Source organism: Camelus bactrianus, chromosome 22, assembly GCF_048773025.1.
Source record: "Camelus bactrianus isolate YW-2024 breed Bactrian camel chromosome 22, ASM4877302v1, whole genome shotgun sequence".
In the NCBI taxonomy this organism is placed as follows: Eukaryota; Metazoa; Chordata; class Mammalia; order Artiodactyla; family Camelidae; genus Camelus; species Camelus bactrianus.
The window spans coordinates 11,189,680-11,199,142 of record NC_133560.1 but is presented as its reverse complement, the minus strand read 5'-3'; the positions used below and the strand labels follow the sequence as shown (position 1 = coordinate 11,199,142).

General features: G+C 42.4%; 1 protein-coding gene across 7 annotated transcripts in view; it reads right to left on the bottom strand.

Annotated features, from left to right (window-relative positions):
* Positions 1-3,620: 3,620 nt before the first annotated feature.
* FBXW11 (F-box and WD repeat domain containing 11) overlaps positions 3,621-9,463 on the bottom strand; it is a 112,426-nt gene continuing 106,583 nt past the window's right edge. For all 7 annotated transcript variants that reach the window (XM_074350296.1, XM_074350295.1, XM_074350290.1 and 4 more), the window contains one exon: positions 3,621-6,100. The gene's annotated coding sequence lies outside the window, so the exon portion shown is untranslated. The remainder of the gene's footprint in view (positions 6,101-9,463) is intronic.

Here is a 9,463-nt window from a genome sequence, read left to right as displayed (position 1 = left end):
GTGGTGGTCAAGATAGACTGGAGTCAGGCCCAGGGCTCACCCCCGTGAGACACACCTGAGCCTCAGTTTCTTCAACTGTAAAATGGTAATAATATAACCACACAGGGTTATTGTGAGGATTAGCGTATGCGTAAAGCCCTTTCCAGCAGACGTGGCACTCACTAAATGGTGGTTATTTTTATTCTTGCTGTTGTTGTGCTTGGTGTTAACCACCCGCATCACCCACCACCTACACGCACACTGAGGATGTGACATTGTCTCCTGCCCACTTTGGAGACACCACAGCGAGGGGAGGGTGTTGGCATGTTGAGGTCTCATTCTCTTCCCAGAAACACCCCCTGGGGATATGATAGGGTGACTGCTTTTAAAGCTGAATTAACCCTAAAAAACAAAATTGACAAAAATAACGTGGCGTAAACATGATTCTCCTGGTCCATCTCCCTCTGTTCCACCCAGTGAAGAGCTCAGGTCCTGATTGAAAAGCTCAAGTCCTCACTGGGACCAGTCCTCACCAGGGACTGTAAGCAAATTACCTCGCCTTTCCCCCTCAGGAGGCCCAGACAGGCCTCGATCTGCCTATGCACGTTTCAATTTGTCTCATTTCACACCATCCCAAACTCTAACCCTTATACTTTGCTCTGGAAATTCTGTACCATCTGTGTAAATGCCACAGTTGGAGCTACCAAAAAGAGCTGGCGTTGAAAACCTATTATGTAGCAGGCACTGTACTAGGCACTTTATAGATTTTGTCATTTAATCCTTACAGTGATTTTAAAATACTGTCTCCATTCCTTAGATGAGGAAGCTCAGGTTCAGGGCAGGGAATGCCCTTGCCCAGGGCACCCGCTGTCAATCGGCTGGCAGAGCTCCAAGCCCGAGCTAGGTCTGCAGGCCCCAAAGCTCACGCTCTTTCCTCTCTGCCAGCCAGTAACGGTGACCCCTGTGGATGGTCTCCACCAAGATCCAAAGGTTGTGGTGTTTCAGAGCTGCAGGGTATTTGGGAGAACACAGTCCACGAGAACAGAAAGGTCCGTTGTATCGGAGAATCAGGTGGTGAAGGGTGGAGGGAGCTTAAATGGTAGTCACTGAGATCTCCCCAGAACATCAGCTTTAAGCTGTTCCTAAGGCATGCCCCGCCACAGATTAAGTCTTTGGTTTGGTCGCTCCCAAGTTCTCCCAGACCAACCCAACAATAACAGGTCTACTCTGAGAAATACAATTAAGCAATTCCTGGAGACAGGGTGGCCACAAAGTGGAAAGCAATGGAACAATACAAATCCATTTATAGGAGTCTGCTTTCCAGGTTACCCTACCTGCAGAAAACAAAACAAAAGTCACTTATGGTCTACACTGTAATTCTTCCACATGGCTTCTTATAACCGGTAAAAATTTTACAACATTGAATGAGGATTTCAGTGCATTTGGGCAGGTAATCACCTGAAGATGGCTATGTCCTCAGCCTACAGATACTTATGCATGTCTTTGAGGTGTTAGATCCAGATTTGTGCAACAAACAAGCAGGAGTTCAGAGATCTTGGAGCTCCCAGTCTTCTCCAGGCAGCAGATCAAGTCCACTTTAGAACCCTAAATCCTGCCTTGCTGTAACGCGAACTCAGCCCCAGCACATAAGAGGGCAGCTGGCGTGCATGTGATTTGTGGCACGTACAGCACGCTACCGTTAACGTTGAACATGACTTGAAGACAGTGACTGCCTTGGTTCCTTCCTCCTCCTCCCGTCTTTTCAAACATCTCCCCTTCTGAGTCATTTTTCATAAACAAACATGTATTGGTTACTGTGTGCTGGTCACTTTGCCACAAGGCATATCACTTCATTTGTCCCTTTTCCCTGGACTCTCTTTCATTCTTCAAGAGCTCAGTTGCCGATCTTGGATGCAACGCTTCAACAGGAATGCTTAAAATGGCGTGAGTTCAGAGATAGCAAACGTGATCCAGCAACTGACTTTTAGAGTTCCCAACTTTTATAAATTGGGTCTCATCATAATCTGGATTTTCAGCTCTTCTTGAAAATTTAGACCTGGCATCACTGTGGGTCTGCATTCCTGCAAAGCAGCAGATCATCCAGAGCTGGAGCACGTGCCTGCCAGGACTTGGACTAGAGAACCTTCTTTTATACAAGGGAAAGCTACAGTCCAAAACGGGGTATTGCCACACAGCTAATTAGTAACAGGATTATCAGCCAGACGGCCCAACTTCCTTTCTCCTTATTAACTAGAAAACAAAGAGACAGAAATGGCAAAGCACTACTCCAGTCTGATTGTGTACATAGAAAGAGTTCTACAAAACTTCTCCGTGCATTCATAGCTGTGAAGTTCATGCAGTAACATGTCACCTATGTGAAGGAGAAAAGAAGCTCGTATTTCCTAAGCACCAGTGAGGCGAGGGTAGGAGACGGCTGGTGAGGTGATGGTCCAGTCTGACACCTGAGGCTCTTCCTGCTAAACAGCACCCTTTAGGTTCAACATCAGCTGTTTATAATGGTTGGCCCAAATCACCAAGAACAGTTTATTCTGTTTAGCACAGGCAGGGATAGAAAGACCTGTGAAAAGGAACAATCATTATAGGAAACGGCACGAAGCACCCTCAACCCAACACTCAAGAAACTAGGTAATTTATGGAACATCCTTATAACCAAATATTACACAGCCGTCAGCAAGACCGAGGTAGAATTACGTGTACCAACGTGAGGTGATCTCAAGAGTATTAAATGAAAAAGCAAGGGGCAGTCCAGCACGCTACCATTAACGTAGGCATGTGTGGGGACGAAATGCACACCCTTCTACACATGCACTATTATCTGGTAGAAGATGTGCCAAAAACTGGTTAACAAGGATTGGGGGACGGAGGGTCAAGAGCGAAAGGAAGAACCACTTTGTACACTATCTCTTTATGGCTTGTACGTTGGTTTTCTTAACCATACGGGTGCTACATATTCTCTTAAATATTTTTTACAACAAAAATGGGTGGGGCAGTACTGTATAGAATTACTCTTACTTTCATCTCAAACTCCACATTAGCTCTTTGATTGCCTAAGGGCTGGGGAAAAGCGAGTTATCAGGGACACTCTTGCAATAATAGGACTACAGGGCTTCGGGGCAGAACCCTGCGGATGCTGACAGCATTCTTTCTGCGTTTGGCACTCAGCCGGCGCCGTGTGGATGCGCAGAGGGAAGACAACAGCTTCCTGTCCGACGTGTAAGGGGGATGTGCTCAGCCGCACTTCACACACTGCCCCCTGCACCAGCCTCTTTGAGAACCAGAGGATTCACTCCCACCCCGAGCCACCTGGCACATTTAAGGGACTGTGTTCATATTTTCACAGTAACTTGTGAAGCAACGAAGGACCTGTGGGAAGCAGATTTGCTGGGGGGGGAGGGGTTCTGAACCAGCCCCCAGCTCCCGAGGTTCAAGTCTGCTTTCAGCAAAAGGCCCAGGGCATGGACTGGCATCATCTCATCCCCATTTCCACAGGCCAAGAGTACTCTGCCTTCGACCTCACTGTACAGAGCAGATGGTGTCTTCAATCTACGAACTTTAATTGTATGTCACTGAATTACTGACAGCCCATCAACAGTTTTTTTGAAAAATTTCTTAACAGAACATCAGAGTATTGCAACACTTTATTAATAGAGTATTGGCTTTGAATTAGTAGCTGAAGTAACAATTGCATGAAGCCAGATCAGGTGTACTGCGTAATACTCATACTTGACTTATTGCCATCACTTAGCAATTTATTGGACAAAGGTCAAACTTTTCGTTTTTTATTAAGCACATTCCACGGTACAAAGCTGTCATGAATAATATCTGTACAATTTAACAGTTTCAATAGCTGTTGAGACACAAATTTAATTCAAACAGGTAATTGGCAAACATAATTAATTACAAGTTAGAATTAGACTATCCCAGTGCTTTAAAACATTAATATAGCAGTTGCTCAATTATGGTTAGCAAAATAAAGTCCAGAGTACAGCTGGGAATTACTACTATAATCCCAGAAAGTCAGAATTCCTTGGGTGCCAAAGTCCCCTGCTATAATTTAGTAGGCACAATTCAAAGGTTGTGTGCATATTCAAAGGTCATGATCTCCCAAGGAACATGAACTTCTATATTAAACATGCAAAAACAACAGAAAAGTCCATCCATTCAGAACTGCCTCCGCCCCTCCCCCCTCCCTGCCCTGCCCGCTGGGCTCTCCTAACCGGCTGGCATTAAAGCTGTCAAAAGAAGAGTGGTACAAGTCAAGCCACTTTCACAACCACTGTCAGGCTTACGACATCCACCTGATGGAGGGAGATTTATTTTTTTACACTTTGAGATTCAACTTCTCAAAAATAGAAATTAATTTAGTAACATGTGGGAGGGAAGGATGTATTTTTTAAAAAAGGACAAAGGGGAAAAAAAAAAAAAAAAAGCAAGCCAACCTCATAAAACAATCACAGACACACACATTGATCCCCACACCGTTCTCAATGCAGAGGACAAAACAGCCCAGGCACCTTCCCTTCGGTGGGAGAATGTGCTTCCACGGGAAGAGGTTTAGTTAATAGGAGGTTCTCATTGGTCCTTTAAAATGTTAGCGACATTCCTTGATCTTTGGAAACAATGGCAAGGGGCAAATCAAAACCTAATATGGAACAACGGAAAAGGAGTGCCGACCCAAAGTCCCTTCCGGGCACGTCAGCAGGATGGGGCCAGTCTCACATCCGGGCTGCGGAGCACGCGGGAGCAGAGAACCTGCCGGCGCCACAACAGGTGACACCAGAGATGACAGGATGGGGTTCGTGAGCTTGAGGCTTCGCACCACATGGGAGGACCCTTCCACTCAAGATGGGCCTCTGAACCAGCGTGACCTGGGACACGGCTCCAACCCCACGAGGGCCCTGCCACCACCCCGAGGGCAGGATGCACGGATGCCAGAGCCAGGAGGGCCAGGCAACCGGCCCTCTCGCTCTTCCCTTCCCAGGGTTACTAACACACAGAACATACACCATGGGAAGTGACCACGAGTACTCAGGAGTACTGATGAGGAAAAAAACAACAAAAAAATTTTAAGGTACCTCTCTATTGCATATACTGCACAACAAATAGAACATTCTGTGTTAAACTTTAGAAATTACATTTTAAAACAAAATTTCCATTAAAATACACACACACCACATACACACAATGACAATGACAAAATAAAAACACTATATGAATACTGCAGGAAGGGTTCTAGGTAATCCATGTCAACCCTGGAATCGGGTTCTTGAGCCCAGCCCACGGCTAAGTGCGCACACACTCTGCATTAGTGTCTCAGGCACGGGGCCCTGACTCGAGCAACCATGAGGTTAAACTGTTATGTACATTATATCTACATGCGGATACAGTATCTTAAATTAGGAGGCAAGCACACGTGTAAAGGTGTTACTCTACCAAATATCAGGGGATGGTTGCGGGTACAGAGAACAGTTAATGAAAGAAAAGAGCTATATTACCTGTTGGGCGATAATATAACCTGGCTTGCACTTCTTTAAATTAAAAGAAACTGGTACAGAAAGGAAGTGTAATCCAAAAAACATGACTAAAACAATCCAGAGAAATTCTTCCATTGTCCAACATGTTCCTAATACAAGTCAGAATTCATAGTGACTTGGACGGTCAAAAGGAGAACGCTAACTTCTGAGAAAGAAAGCCCTGGACATTCTGGGTAGGTGTTTGGCACCCAAAATTTCACCGAAGAAGAACGCTGTTCCTTAACATCACACCAAAGTGCAAAGCAATATAAATTAGAGGCCAAGTCTTCTCTTGACGGTCCATCAACTTCCGTGAAACAGACTGTACGTTCCTTTTATATGAACAATTTACATTTGAAGCATTAGATTTTTTTCACTGATGGGGGGAGGAAAAGGGCTTCTGTGCTACTGAAAGTCGGTGAAGCTAAGGTATCCTTCTCCAAGTAGAGGCCAGAATCGGAGGTGAGAAATGTCGGTACTTTGCATCTACCCAGCGTCTAGAACCAATTCCAGCTTCATAACTCAGCTGTGAAGAACTCCCTCAGGCATTTGGTAGCCAGTAGCCAGTAGTTCAAGACTAGGAAACCCTGAAAAAACAAAAACCAAACAAAAACAAAAAAACAAAGGGAGTAGGGATGGATATTCTGGTTAGACATGGAGATATACACCACAGCCCATCCACATCCACACAGAACATTGATTTTCAAATAATCAGCATCAAGATAGAAGCTGCAAGTTGTTTTGTGCGTACTACACACCAGACATCATATTTTGAACCTCATAACAACCTACAACCTTATGAGGTAGCGACTATTACAGCCACTTCACAAACAAGAGAACTGAGGCTCAGACACATTACTCAGTTCATACATGAGCCATTAAGTGACAGAGAGGGGATTCAGAAAGGACTGACCCAGTAAACCGTCATCCTTCACGCTGCTGCTAGCAGCCATGCATATAACAAAACATGCTCCATGTTTAGAGTTTATATTTAGAATAACCTTCTAGGACACCCAAAGCCCACCAGGGCCTGGCTCATGTCCGACCGAGAGCCTTCACTTACCGTTGTGAGAAGAAAGCGCGCACAAGCGCGTAAGTGAAGCGTTCCTCTGAACTGAACGCTAACGGTCCAAAATTACTGCTTTTTGAAATAAATCATTTATAAAAGGACAACACAACGTAGATGGGAAGACAACTGAATGTTCCACTTTTTTTTTTTTGACCATGACCTTGAGTCGGGAACCCATTTTAATCACAATCTCTACATTTATCCGTGTATGTCAATATAAACACACTTCCCTAAGCAGAACATTCATGAAACAAGACTTAGCGTTACTATTGACACCGCAGGCTCACATTTTATATCCTAAATTTCATGCAAAGTCAAAATCCATTAAAATGATTTCACAACAACCAATAAGTTACAATCTTAATTAAATTCTATGGCCAGAGAGAGAAAGAAAGAGAAAAAGAGTTTTTTTCTTTAAAGCTTGTATACATTTTGGGGGGGGTGAGGTTTATTTGTTTATTTATTTTAATGGCGATACTGGGGATTGAACACCACCACTGAGCTATGCCCTCCCCCTGTATACTTTTTTTAAAAGGCAACTTTCCTAAAAGGTTGTTAATTTTCACAAAGGTCAAGAATCCTAATAAGCTTTCTCAGTGAATTCAAGACAGATTCAATTTCATTCTCCACTGTTTTCCCATGAAGGAAAAAGTAAGAGTACCTGGATTATTTTAAAAATATTAACACCCAGAGATAAGAAGTAGGCACTCAAACCCTGCTGGTGGGAATGCCAACTGATTTAATTCTTCCAGAGGGTAACACAACTCTATGTATCAAAAGTCTTGAAACGTCATACCCTTTAACCCAGACACTGCAGACATTTCTAGAATTCTATCCAAGGGTAACACAGGGTTGGGCAACGATTAAGCTAAAAGAATCGTGGCAATGTGTTTTGTAACAGCTAAAAGCCGGGAGAAAAACATAAATAACAGAACAGGGCACATCCAAACAATCAAATACCATTTTGCCATTAGGAATGATAATCAGACAGTGACATAACTGACATGAGACAATTTCACAATAAAGGGGAAAAAAAAGCACAGTTATCAACTATAATTTTTAAAAGCCTGAAATGATACATACAAAGGAGTTAACAATGGTGAACCCTGAGTAGGAGTTTGGTCTCTTCTTTTGGCTTATCTACTTTTATCATCTTCCTAATAACGATCTTATATTGTCCTGCAATAACAAAAGAGAGCTACTGTATATATATAGCTCTTAGGAGTTTGTAATTTAAAAAAAAATGACTAGGCAAAGAAATCTATTTATTGCTAAATTTCCCAACCTAGAAATGCTCTTACCTTATGTTTTAGGGGTAAGTATTTTACTGCAAGGTTAAATCATCATTAGGGTAGTGTTTCTTATTATGCATAAATCTTACGGTGTCACATGGTAATAATTTTTTTCATGTTACAATAAATGAAAAGAATTTGGAAAAGAGCAATAAAATCTATAAACTTGACTGCCAAGGTTGTCAAAAGTAATTCACTTTGAAGAGACAAACACATTTGAGGTTTCATTGCTTGTGCTGCTTAAAAAGCAGGTAAGATTTTTCCATCGATTTGTAATTGTGAATCATAACAATGCAGTTGTTCTTAGGTCCCCAAAAAGGGGGCGAGAGGATGGCCTGGAAGACATAACAGCACAGTTTCCCTTCCGCCACGGCCGATGCGAGAAACAGCATTGGTGATTGCTACTTCGTCTCTCAACCAAAGGAATCTTGTTTCAGGGCACTTTTAAGTAATATATAAAAAGTTGTCCATTTGTGAAAGTTTACTATGTTCTATAATTCATTGATTAAATATGCCAGAGGGGGAGAAAATATATTACAGATGTCTTAGATTTTTATCACGTGCTTTGCTGACAGAGGGGAAAGACACAAGGACACGTCAAAACTGCGAGAGAGGTACCCTGTACGGTACACCTACTCCCCTGACCATATCCCGTTCCAGAAGCTCAGCAGCAGCTGTAGTTGACCATGTTCTATTGCATGTACTTCTCTCATGTGGAAAAATAAAAGCAGAGGCACTGGGCTACAGTTAACGCAACACAGAGAGGGAGAGAGAGACGTATAGCTTAGAAAAGACAAAGAATGGGATAAACTCAACAAAAGACGTGCAAGGCTGCAAAACACTGCTTAAAAGGAGCTGAAGAAGACCCTAAATAATAAAGAGATATACTGTGTTTATGGATTAGAAAGACAACATTTGTTAAGATGGAAATTTCCAGGGAGGGCATAGCTCAGTGGTAGAGTGCATGCTTAGCATGCACGAGGTCATGGGTTTGATCCCCAGCACTGCCATTAAATAAAAAATGAAATAAATAAACCTAATTACTTTCCCCCTAAAAAAACAACAAAAAAAAAATTTTTAAGATGGAAATTCTCCCCAAAATGATCTTTAGATTCAATGCAGTTCTGATCATAATCCCATAATTTTCATAGAATTTGAAATTTCACTCAAAAATGAGTATGCAAACCAAAAGGACCTAGAATAGTCAAAACAATTTTTTTAAAGAAGTTGATTTATTAGACAGTGTGGTATTGGCAAAAGGATAACCACAGATCATAGAATAGATCAGAAGCCAGAAACAGACCTAGAAGTAAGCGGTCAACTGAATTTCTGACAGAGCACTAAAGCAATTTGATGGGAAGAGGAAAGTCTTTTAATCCAATGAAGCTGGAACAACTAGACGGCTGTATAAAAAAGAACAATGACATTCTTACCTCACAGCATACACAAAAATTAACTCTAAATGGATCAAAAATCTAAAATGTCAAGGTTAAGCATATAAAACTCTTACAACTATGCTGGTCCAAACACTGTAGTCGCTGGCTGCATGAAGCTATTTAAATTTAAGCTTAAATGAAGTATAATTAAAT